This window comes from Gymnogyps californianus, chromosome 1, assembly GCF_018139145.2.
Source record: "Gymnogyps californianus isolate 813 chromosome 1, ASM1813914v2, whole genome shotgun sequence".
Lineage (NCBI taxonomy): Eukaryota > Metazoa > Chordata > Aves > Accipitriformes > Cathartidae > Gymnogyps > Gymnogyps californianus.
Genome location: NC_059471.1, coordinates 160,164,932 through 160,177,245, shown reverse-complemented (window position 1 = coordinate 160,177,245; position 12,314 = coordinate 160,164,932).

The window sequence follows — 12,314 nt, the reverse complement described above, 5'->3', positions numbered from 1 at the left end:
TGTAGAGAAAACGGTCTGTGATTTATGTGGCAGGTCGAACAAAGAAAGGGAAGGGGATAACCATAAGAATTTGTGCTGGAAATCACTGCTAATTAGGATAGGATGCAAAAACTTGGAGCTACTTCATCTGCCAGCCTCTTCCATGTGGTACAGACCTAAGCCACATTGCGTTTTTGTTCTGTCGCAAGGATTTGACCCTTTTACCATACAACCTAATTCTATATAGTGCCCTTCTTAAGGGAGGGGGTAGAGGAAGAACATAAGGAGTTCAATTTTTTCCACTTTTGCACTTGGAGACAGTTTATGTAAGCACCCGGAAATAGTGACTCCTCCTTCTCAGTGTCTTTGAAAGGCACTTTACGCTATTTTAATGCTACAGAAAGGAAACCAGGCACACAGATTCATGCTGCACTTGCAATTCCTTTGATGAGTGACAGTACAGGCTCAGCACTGCCAGTGAGGACTTGAAACCAAATTCAGCAGCAAAGGTAAAGCACTCGGGATAACGAAGCAGAAGTGCTGCAAACCAGTCACTCTGGTGCAGTCCCTCGTCGGTGGCATGAGGGCCACGGGTACACACACCTCCCAGAGTCCTTCAGCCTGCTCCACCGATGGAGCAAAGCCTTTGCTGCCAGTGGATTGTTCTGGGGTGGGCTCCCACTCCTTCAGGCCCACAGTATTGTTCAGACGGGGAGACGGATGGGAGGAATTAGGGACGCAAGTTGGCATAGCAACCTCAGGCTCTGTGCTTTCAGGCTTATGCAACCAGAAGCAGGTTGGGAAGGTGCGAAAGGGCACTTCCCTCCTCTTGCACACGCAAAGCCTCGTCAACCAATGCTTCACATCCTTGGCAGCTAAGCAGAAATCAGTGATCTGCCAGAGCTTTGTGCTTTCCGCAAAGCCTCACCCTTGCCTTGCATTTCCTTCTGGAGGCTTCACAAGCTTTTTGGCAACAGCGGGAGCCTCCAAAGCACCCCTCACCCCAACCATCACCCATCAGAGCATGCCCTGAGAAAGGTTACTGGCTCAGTGTTTTTGCCCACCACCAGCAGCCAACCAAGGGTGCTTCAGGTACACAGTGCACTACTAAAAATAGGATGTATGACCCCCTGACTGCTATGCTGTAGCCCTTGGTGGACCTCAGCACACCCAGCCTTACAAAACGCTGTGCTCCAGGCCTGCACCACAGAAACGCAATCCTGCAGCCCCAAGGATAAGATGAAGAGGGTGTATGACAGCTTTTTGCTCTCATTGCCAATAGGAAGCACGGAGGTTTTAGGCACTAAGCATTTTCAGGTGAACAGCTAAGCAGCTCTTCTGTCCTCCCCCTATAAGCAAAGGGGAAAGGTGAAGAGAAGCCAGGGGTTTTGTTTGCAGAATGAATCTCCAAGAGGCTCTTCCAGCATATAGCAGTTCATGGGGTTGATTGGAGATCTGCTTTCATCTTGGCTCATTGCATCCTGTTATGAGTTTTTTAGACACCACTAGCGACTGTATCTATCATGCTAGACAAATTTTATTTGAGAATACTGAAAAGGGCAAATAGAGAATAAATCTGATGTCCTCCCTCTATCTATGTGAGCTAATGTAAACTCTTGCCGGCAGGGAGAGCTTTAAAGTGGACAGATAGGCAGCTTGGTCAGAGGCGCAAAAGGGCACTGCACTGAACCGAGCATATGGCTGCTCAATAACCAGTGCAAATCCTTGTGGTTTTACGGTAAATCTCCTAACAGCTGATGAGATTCAAGTCCTCCCAGATTAAGATCTGTGTGATGAGAGAAAAAAAATCTCAGTTTTATTTTTATTTTAAAGCAAGGAAAGCAACACAAAGACAACAAACCAAAGTTTTCATGCATGCAGAGAATATTGGGTAAGCATCAGTTGAATTAACCCTACAGATTCAAAGGTTTGGAAGTAAAGGCAGGTTATTCGTATTTGCAGTCAGAAAATAAATATTAATAACTTGCAAGCCAGTCTCATGGTTCGGGAAGAAGTGACTCATGCTTCAAAATGCTTGGCGGGCAGTATTGACATTGCTACAAACACCTTCAGTGTCCCATTAGCACCTAGTCGGAGGTGCTAGGACTTCCTACATAGCCGCCACATAAGCAAAGAGCCTTGGCTGCCCAGATATTAACGTTTTGATATCCCTCAGTGCCTTGGCCTGCCAAACATACCCTGCTATGTTTCTCAGTGAACCTGGCCAAGCTTCTTTAAGCATGGATCATCAGAGGGGGTGAGGAGCGTTTGGCTGGGCAAAGCTTAGCCAGTTCACTACCTGCTCTGTGGCTGGACAGCTTTTTTCTTTACAGAATCATCTCTAGCTAGGGTGCAGTTTTCCAGCACTTTAGACACTGAGCTTCAGGGCATTTATTATATGGGTTGCTGGAGCAAAGCGAACGCATACACATTCTTTTGGGGTACTTCCAGGCATTTCTTATCCTCTGGACAGGAGGGAGCAGAAGGTGACAGAGGGAGTTGGCAAGCTCATCCCAGCTTTTCTGAAGGTGGATGTACTTGTGGAAAGGAAACAGGTACACAAGCTGCCTTGAATGTCCTTTAACAGCTCTTCCAGCCTCCAACCCCAACTCCTGTCTCATAGCTGTCCTGTGTGAGGCCCACAGGACTCATGAAAATGGATCTGCAAAGGGAAGGGAGGGAGGGAGGAATAGTCACACCTTGTGCCACCACCTCCAGAGGGGAATGCTGCTCCTGCTAGAGCCTGCCCAGAGCAAGCCCAGACTCGCTGGGCTCACAATTAGGAAGAAGGTTATGGTCTGTTCACCAGCACCTGGGTGAGCTAACTCTTGCATGCAAGCCAGCCTCCACTGAAAGGTCCTCACATTTGGTGGCTTGGGTCTGTAAGCTCCCTTCAGGCTACCTTTTCGATCAACCATAGGTTATGACACTAAGATGAAAATTGCGGGTAGCCATAAGAATGAAACGTCAGGTACTGTCACCTCCCCTCTGGTTACGGCCAAAGAAAGCTAGCAGACCTAAGACTGCAGTGTGTCAGTCCTGACTCCACTGAGATCACACAAAGTCATAAATAGCCAAGAAATATGTTACAGCACTTTAACTCTTGCTTAAGCTAAAGGTTTTGCATTCCCTAACTGTCTCATAGCTGCAGTGCAGAGAGATCCTGGAATATCGCCTGCATCTGTGTGTGGTGATGGAGACGTCCCTCAGCTTTATTCAAACTGTCAGACCTTGCTACCACACACAGACAGCATCCACTTTCCTCATCGACCACTATCTGTCCTGAGAGACAGTCTGACACAGCAGGCCAGAGTAATATAGAGGAGATATTGCCTTTTGAGGCTGTGACAGAGACCAATGCATAACGTAGGCCAAGCTTACATTTAGTTTTCTGGCTGGTATACGTGGACCGCACAGCCAAGCATGATTTGCTGCCTGCTGTTTCTCTCAAGTGTCTCTGTAGCCATGGCTGCTTTGCATTTCTCCCCGTCGTGGCACGAGCAGCAAGCCTAACCCAGCACACAGACACGGTTAGGAAGCCAAATCCCAGGTGTTCAAGGGAGTTGTGGGAGACACGGTAAGTGCCTTTCACAGTGCTTCATTGCTGCTGAAGGAAAGTGCCAGCTCTGAGAAGGAAGTCGACATGGGATAAATTTAAAAATGGGCTGAGTGGCTCTTGGAGGGGGCGCCTTGCTGGGGATGGCAGAGGAATGGCGGAAAGCTGCTCATTGTTCTCGTCCCCGGCGGCTACCCCCCTCAATCCCTCTGCTCACACAGGGATTTACAAGCACTCCATGCCAGCCATTTTCTTGAATTTGGCCTGATGACCAAAGCCGCCCTCAAACGAGAGGACAGCCAAATTCTTTCACATCTCTGCTCCTTTCTGTTGTCTGACATTGTCAGGGAGAGTAAAAGATGATCACGGATACAGTGCCCAAGCACGATGGAGTTGGAGTCAGTGGCTGTGGGGAACGGCTGGCACTCTTGCCGTGAGACCTTTAAGGACCTCTGTAAGACAAACAGATCCCAATTTGTGGTCAATGCAGTGCTTGTGCTCTGCAAAACCACCCTTTGTGGTCGCTCTTTGGCCAGCAAGATGCAAGTGAGCATGCACTTAACAGAGTCCTGTTAGATAGTGCACCCCAAGCAGCGTAGCACCGCACCATTGTAGGCTTTATCTCCAGTGGGATTTGGAGGTGGGGAGGGGGAACATTACAAATACTTCCCCTGCTTTGTGCTCTTCTGCCACTTTCCTGCACCCAAATCTTTCCTCTCGCTCTCCAGCGTTGACTCTGGCCAGTCCCATTCAAAGTTAGGCACTGGTCCACTTGCTGTAAAGCTCTCCCCTTCTCCCAGCACTCATTGTACTGAGTTGGGTACTGCAGACAGCAAGCGTCAGAAGGAAAACAACAGAAATGGATTTTTCTCTCCACACAGATGGGCAGTGAATATTTTTAAACACAGTCTCAACAAGATGTGCTAATTGGTACCACTGTAACCCCACGATCCTTTCTCGTAAGCAAGCTAAAGAACAGATGGATATTATTATGAAACTCCAGGGAGATGGATGGCTGCATAGTGAAGTGGACACACTTGGCCCTTCTCCAGTTCTCGGAAAGGACCCCAACAAAGCACTTAATTTCTGAAACCCAGCCTGAAGTCACAAGCAACCCTGAGATATGCACACCAATCCAGGTTCAAAAGCATCAACCACGGTTGCATCAGCAGCCTAAAGAGAGAAGGTATATGTAGAGAAGACAGTAAGATCAAGTTGTGTAAAACGCTAACTGTTGAAAACAGCAAAAAGCACAGATGCTCCCTGGGACGGAGAAATGCAAAGCAACAGTGGCTAAAGAGGCACTTGAGAGAAACAGCGGGCAGCAAATTGATCTTGGCTACGCAGGCCATGTATGTCAGCCAGAAAACTAAACACAAGCAGTTTGGCCTGCATTGGTTTCTGTCATAGCCTTGAAAGGCAATACCTACTATTTACGTGACTCTGGCCAGCCATCTTTTGGAATGATGAGCTCGAGTGTGGTCCTTTACCAGAAGGATCCTGGGGAATGGTGGAGTGTCCTGTGACTCCTTGCCTGGAGTCCAGCTTAGATCACCCTCTTCTCCCAGAGGGCCACATCTCCCTGTCTTCTCAGTCACACCCTGCCAGAATCCACCACAGAAATCTGTAAAGGGAGAAACCTGGTTTTGACATCCCTATTTTGCCTTATTTAGAGCAGGGACTAAACCCAAACCTCTGGGAGCGTGACCTGACCATCACATCCCTGATAATTCAAGAGTTGAGGACCACAAGTTCTGCTGGGGCTACTCCTCTTTGAAAAAAATTGGTACTGCTGAAAGCAGGGATGGCCATGATGCTCTCCCATGGACCTTGGAACAACGCCTTTCACTTCTTCTCCCTGGCCTCTTGAGATGCTCATGTTGATACAATGATGATCTTTGTGATACCTCAGCAAATCAAGGAATTATGCAGCTTTATGTATGAGATACCCATAAAGCCTTTCCTACAAGATAGTAGATAAGCTCCTTTGTGAAGTGAGTAACTAAAACAAGAGCATCTGCTACCTCAAATATAGATAGGTTTTTCTGCCCAAATTAAAGGCAGATGAAAGGCTTTTGCCTATTACTGTTCCATGAAGGTCTGGGTGCCTGTGAAAAACAGGCAGCAACATTTGGAAAAGGAAATGCATGGGAGAATGGCCCTGAAGAGAGCCTGGAGAAAGAGGCCTCTCTGCTGTATGCTCTTTAAAAGATTTTAGGACCCAAGAGGAAAGAAGCTCTCCCTACCCATCTGATGCCTGCTGTGTGCACAGAAGCAGGATTTCATACCTCCTTGGTAAACATACAGGACCACGTCAAAAATCCCCAACTGCATTAACAATTTCTTTGCCTGATGAAAAATACGCTTTGGTTGAAAGAGGTAGCAGCTGTATATCTATCCCTCTGTAAGTGGTAAGACCTTGGTAAGGTCTTGGTAAGTGGTAAGGCACATGGGAGATGCCTTAAACAGGGAGATTAATAGAGGATATAACCATAGTCCACAAACACCCCAAGGATGCAGACATCAAGGAAAAGAGAGAACTGTGTGGCATGAGTTGAGAAGCAGAACATTTAGTCCGATGCCACGACAGTCTCTGAATGCTGGGATCTGGCTGGCTTTGGACTAATCTCCAGGGGAAGTGGTGAAAGCCGCGTTGCTTTTTGTTGCTTGTATAACTCGACTGACTCAAATGCTGGGAAGTGCCCTGTAGGGAGCAGTCCTCTTCTGGGAAGGAGTTACCATCTCAGATCCTCTTCCATCTCTAGAACTCTGCAAGAACACACCATTGCAATCAACACCAGCCTTTCTTACCCCTAAATAACCCAGTCAGCATGCACAGCCCTGCCTTTCATGAACAATCCTGTGACAAGAGTCCCAGGAGTCCTCCCAGGGCAGGCTGCAGCACATCTCAGCCTTCAGACACAGCACTGCAGGGAACTCTCGCAAGCAGAAATCCAGGTCTAGTCTGCCGTTACGAAGACTGTTGGGAGGTAGTGCAGGTAAATAAATAAGGAATGCACAACTTAAAATGGGAAGCTGCCCATCTGACTGTCTCTTCGAAGAATTTTCTTTGCTTCTAAAATCTGACTCTGGGCAGCTCCCTCCCTGTCCTGAGGTCTGGAGCTATTCTTGTTGGTGTCACTGGATGAATATTGCAGGAGGCTGAGAGGTGATGTATGACGCTGTCAGAGATGGACAAAAGGGAGCATGCCCTTCTCCAAGGGAAGGAGACAGCAGCGTGGTAAGGGTGGGAAGATGTCAATCAACATTTGCCTCCCTCGGTGAGGCTGGACTCACGCTCTTCCAGCAGCAGGAATGCTAATCATCCAGGTGAGCTGGTTGTTCCACTGCTCTCAGGCTGATTGATAGCAGTGATTAAAACTGCATTTCTTTATGGGGCAACTTGGTGTGATTGCTGCATCTTAGGAGCTCAAGCGTTTTGGAGGCAGAGTTCAGAGTGGGCTCTGTCATCTGGGGGAGGCTGGAAAGGCCATACTGGCAATGAAGTGGGGACAGTCAGCACCCAGGTAGTGCAGACCCTCCCACCATGCAAACTCGATTAGGTTTTTTGCTGTGTTTTGTGTTTTCATGCTGCAGATCAACTAATTTTCTTGGTCCAATTAGAATTACAGATGTTAAAGCCTACAGCATGACTGGCTGATTGGGTTTTGAAGAATGTGACGTTTTGCAGCTACAAGCTTTATCAAGAGTAAACAGCATTAACCTCTTTTCTTGCTTCCTTTTTTTCTTTTAACATATCCTTTTTTTCTTTTAACATAAGCAATAGACATTTGTTCTCTCCAGCCGGATCCCCCGCTCATGCCAGGGTCTGGGCAGCCCACAATAAATGACTGCCTTCCCACAGCTTTGCAGCCCAGTCTTCCCAACTTAGCCAGCGAGTGCCCCAGCCTACTGAAAAGGAAGGTAGATCCCTTTCATTAAACAATACACCTGATGTGAAACAGTCCCTGCGCAAACACACACGTGGCAGAAACTCCCCTAAATGCCATGTCCCGGGTGGGCTGGGGCTCCCATTGGCTTTAGTAGGAGGGTGACAGCCCTCTCCTGCCTGCTCATCCCACCTCCCCAGAGTGCGTTATCGCCACGTATGGATACAACCACCTCTGCTTCTCTCCTCTCAGTCTTACTCACCGTGCTGCACCTACATATGCATCTATCTGCACACTTACAGGAAACTCTCAGCACATTGAGAGTTAAGGGGACATCACCTTAATAAACAAGCGGATTTAACCAAAGCCACCGATGTTGCCAGAATGGCCCCAAGCCCAGCTCTGACGTGTCTCTGTAAAGGCCATGAGCGCATGGCTGACCGAGCCGCGGCCTCTCTGGCTTCTTGAAAGCGAAGCGCCGTGGTGCAGAGAAACAGGCATCCTCGTCACAGAGCTAATCCAGGCTGGGCAGGCGACACCTTGTCCTAAGCCTCCCTCCGTGTGATTCATCTGAGAAATACTGTCTTGCAAAGCTTTGGATTATGGGTCCACCTCCAAAATGGCAACATCCCTTCGCACTCTGCCACCCACTGAAGGGATTTCCCCGTCTCATTCTGCCCAGGTGGACTTTCATTTTCCTAGCAAGCCACAGATAAATGTTTGATAGCAGGCAGCTATCAGTTCACCACTGGGTATGCACCTTCTCATGAACACCATGTAGGCTTGTGCCTCTTCCATATTTTTTGCCATCATGACCAGCAAGAGGGAACCTCATTACAACCTACTCATAAGTGTCTTTCCTTAGCTGGAAGTGAATCTGGTTTGTGACTCTGCTCTTAGTCCTGGGTACGTATTTAGAGAGATAGGGGATAAAATTGCCCAGCAAGTTCCTCTGAGCTTTCCCCACTCTGTTAGGGCCTTGAGACAGAGGCTGCTCCTTACCTTAGCTGGTGTGGGTCATGGTACTCTCTAAGCCAAAGGAAGGGCTAGTGGGTTCCCGCAAACAGTATCTTTCTGTAGATACAGGCTCACAGCAAGAGCTCGACTTTTAGAAGGGGAAGGAAATCAAATCCTTCAAAACGTGTCTGCTTTGAAGATTAAATCATATTCAGTTCAGCCTATTTGTATATTTAGCACATTTTCTTGGCACAGATATAGATGCAATTCTCATTTCATTTACACAGCTGCAAATCCCCATCTGAGTTAAAAGAAGAGGGTAGAATCAGAGCCTGTTAATCCACCCTGGAAGAGATATTCAATCTTGTAATTCACAGTTTACACTAGACCTTAACTGCAAGAGACTAAGAGGTTGTCTTTTTACTGTTAGAGTCAAGATGCAGGACTTACAGACAGATTAACGCAGTTTACTTATAGAAGCCAGTTCTGCCCCCATCTGTACGTGCAAAGCATCCCAACACATTGTGGGTAATTAGCTGCTCAGTGCTGAAAGATTGCTGTGGTTTCCATCAGGATAACCCATGTCCATGGTCTAAGCCTTGTACGGCGGCCTGGCATCACTGTCAGAGCCTGGCTCATGAACGGTCTGTGCATCGCTACAGTCATCAGTACAGAAAAATACTATTCCCTGTTCTCCAAAAGGGAGGGTTTAAGCAAAAAAACTCGTGGGAAGAGACGTATCATGGATACATGGAACCATCGGAGACACTGGTTGGAGTTCATTTTGGAGGGTGCCTTTTACACTTGCTCAGGGAGAATTTGGAGGTGATTCAAACCTGCCACTACAAGCGCAGTCCTAAATGGGACATGGGGATCAGGCAGTCCTCCACAGTTTCCATCTCTTCCTTACTGATAAAGCCTGTTAGGTGTAATTTCCCCTCTCTATATTCATTACTAGTAGATCAGACTATTCTTTTAAGACTTTTTTACTGAAATATGGCATTTTACTGTTGCCATATTTTTTACTCCAGGACCAAAATATGGCATCTCCATATGGTTGCAAAACACATTAGCCAGCCTGAACATGAACATGGATGTAGAGTTAAAGATACAGTAAAAATCTGCTGTATATTTGATAATTCTGGCTTCCTTAAAATGTTTTCCACATGCACAAAACTGTACATGTTAATATAAATACCTGTGACACTTACTCCTTCTGATTGAAGCCTGGATCCAGACTCCAGGCTCTTCCTGGGAGCTTTCAGGCTCGGATTTTTTTTTTTGACAGATGAAAATAAATACCAAGGGCTGACGGATGGAATAGCTCTGTTCAGTGCTGGCGTAGGTCTGAGAGCTGCGTATGCATGTGGGGGGAGATGGGACTCGACATCTCCCAAACACTGCGCAGCACGTCGGCTTTGTGCAGATGGTGCTTTAGCATACAGCTTACTTGGGAGGAGAGTACAGTGGGCAATTCATGGGCTAGGGCAGCATTATGTTGTGATTACCACCTGGATGGTGGAATGATGCTCACTCAGCCAGTCTGCACTGGTATAAGTGCTAATAGCCATCCTGTGCTGGGAACAGACTGAGGCCCTGCCCTAACAGCACCCAAGGCAACATCAGAGGCGGGGGGGGGGAAAACACAGTTTTTAATATTAAGAGGCATTTCAAGAGACTCCAAGACCTGAACAGGGAAATAGCCTGCTGCTTTGGCTGTGAACTCTGTGTCCTACACACCAGCTGTAGGACAGGGCTGGTGTGATTCTGGGTCAGCTCTCTCCACCCCATAGGACAGGACAGCTGAGAGCATGTCTATACTGCCAATAACTTAGCTCCCAGCTTTTCTCTTGAGTCCTGGTCATGGGATCATTCACACTGCACGTACTTTAGCTCACTCCTGGCCTCTCTTTTGGAATGGATAAACCAGCTGCTTCTGAGGCAAAAGCTGGGTGTCCTTCTATGGACATTCAGCCCTGCCCTTCAGGCAGCATGGTGGAGTCTGCACCAAACTTGGCTTCCTCAGCCCTTTACAGCCCTCCAGTATTGTCCCCCTCAGGCACTGCATGCTCACATGTCCCTTATACTACTGTCATGGTTTAACCCCAGTCAGCAGCCAAGCACCATGCAGCTGCTCCCTCACTCCTCCCCCCTGCTCCCAGTGGGATGGGGAGGAGAATCGGGAAAGAAGGTAGAACTTGTGGGTTGAGATAAGAACAGTTAAATAACTAAAGTAAAATATAACACTAACAATAATAATAATGAAATATAATAATAATAATGAAAAGGAATATAACAAAAAAAAAAAAAGAGGAAAAAAAAAGGAAAAAACCTCAGTGATGCACAATGCAATTGCTCACCACTCGCTGACCAATGCCTGAGCTGTGATCCGCACCTCCCGGCCAGCTCCCCCTGTTTATATACTGGGCATGACGTTCCATGGTATGGAATATCCCTTTGGCTAGTTCAGGTCAGCTGCCCTGGCTGTGCTCCCTCCCAGCTTCTTGCACACCTGCTTGCTGGCAGAGCATGGCTCAAGATAAGCGCTACTTAGCAACAACTAAAACATCAGTGTGTTATCAACATTATTCTCACACTAAATCCAAAACACAGCACTGTACCAGCTACTAAAAGAAGAGAGTTAACTCTGTCCCAGCCGAAACCAGGACAACTACTTTCCAAGGCATGCAACATATGCACCCAGCATGAAGCTATAAAAAACACTCTGGTGGGCTGCAACACAGCCCTCATAATTTCAGACTCCAAAGCTCAGGGGTGTGGGGGAAGAGTAAACAGAAGACAAGTAATAAATGTGTCTTTGGTGCACATGGGTGCCCGAGGAGGCTCAAGGCCAAGCACTATGCAATGTAGATACAGCCAGGACACTCTCATGTGGGTAGCTCTCAGCAAGACATATACAACACTGTACTGCATGGGCAGGGGATGGAGAGCTCTCTCTGGAGTGGATAACTTCACAGTTGTAGCCATAGCTACCTTCTGCCAAGGGCACTTTTCTGTCTCTTTCTCTGGCCCAGAGCACTGGCTGTCTGGTGTGAGCCTTGGGGTGATCCCTGGGCACTCTCCTCAGCTCCTGCAGTAGTTTTATGCACCTTCCAAATCTGTGGAAACTGCTTTTGAGATTATATCCTCAGCAACTGCTAAACAGTGCTCTCCCAGCATCTGAGACTTGGTGGTGAAACACCATGTAACTTTCATCCAAGACTTACTTGCCAGAGGAAATCACAGAGATGGGGAGTTCCCAAGTCAAACTTCCTCCTTTAGGAGTCTAATAATGCCTATAAAGATATGAAATAGCCTTTCATTAGGACCTCCTAACTGCAACTTATTTCCCTGGAGAATTTGGCTGTTTACAGCTTTGCTCATTCTTCTGTACTCTCACTCCCAACCAACTGGAGGTTGTTATTTTGGGGCTGCATTCAAAAACACCCATATGTGAAGAACATAAGCTGCTTTCAGAAGAAAATAAGTCATGGTTACGTACATGCTTTAAAATGCAGTCAGTCCCTATCTGCTTCTTGCAGCGGCATTTGAGCACCTGGATCTTTTGTAGTATTTACCCAGCAACTCAGTCAGCAAAGCACCTAAGAGGGACGGGATTTAGCCATAATTTTCTTTTCAGGCATGTATTGACTAGTTTAGGCACTGTCTTAGTCTACGAGGAAACCAATTGCAAACCCTAATTCTCCCAATGAATTGCCTAGGCATCAAACTCAGGGTGAGTCAGCTGGGCAGCTATCTCCTCCTCTCCTATAGCATCTGCCTGTAGCATCTTCTGCCTCTTTCCCTTCCCTCTCCCCATGCAAGAGGTGCCAGCTGTACCTGGCTGTACCCTAGCCAGCTGCCTTCGCAGCTTGAGAGGAGCAGGGGGACACAAATGGGATGGGCTGCAGAGGCTGCTATTAGCCTTAAAG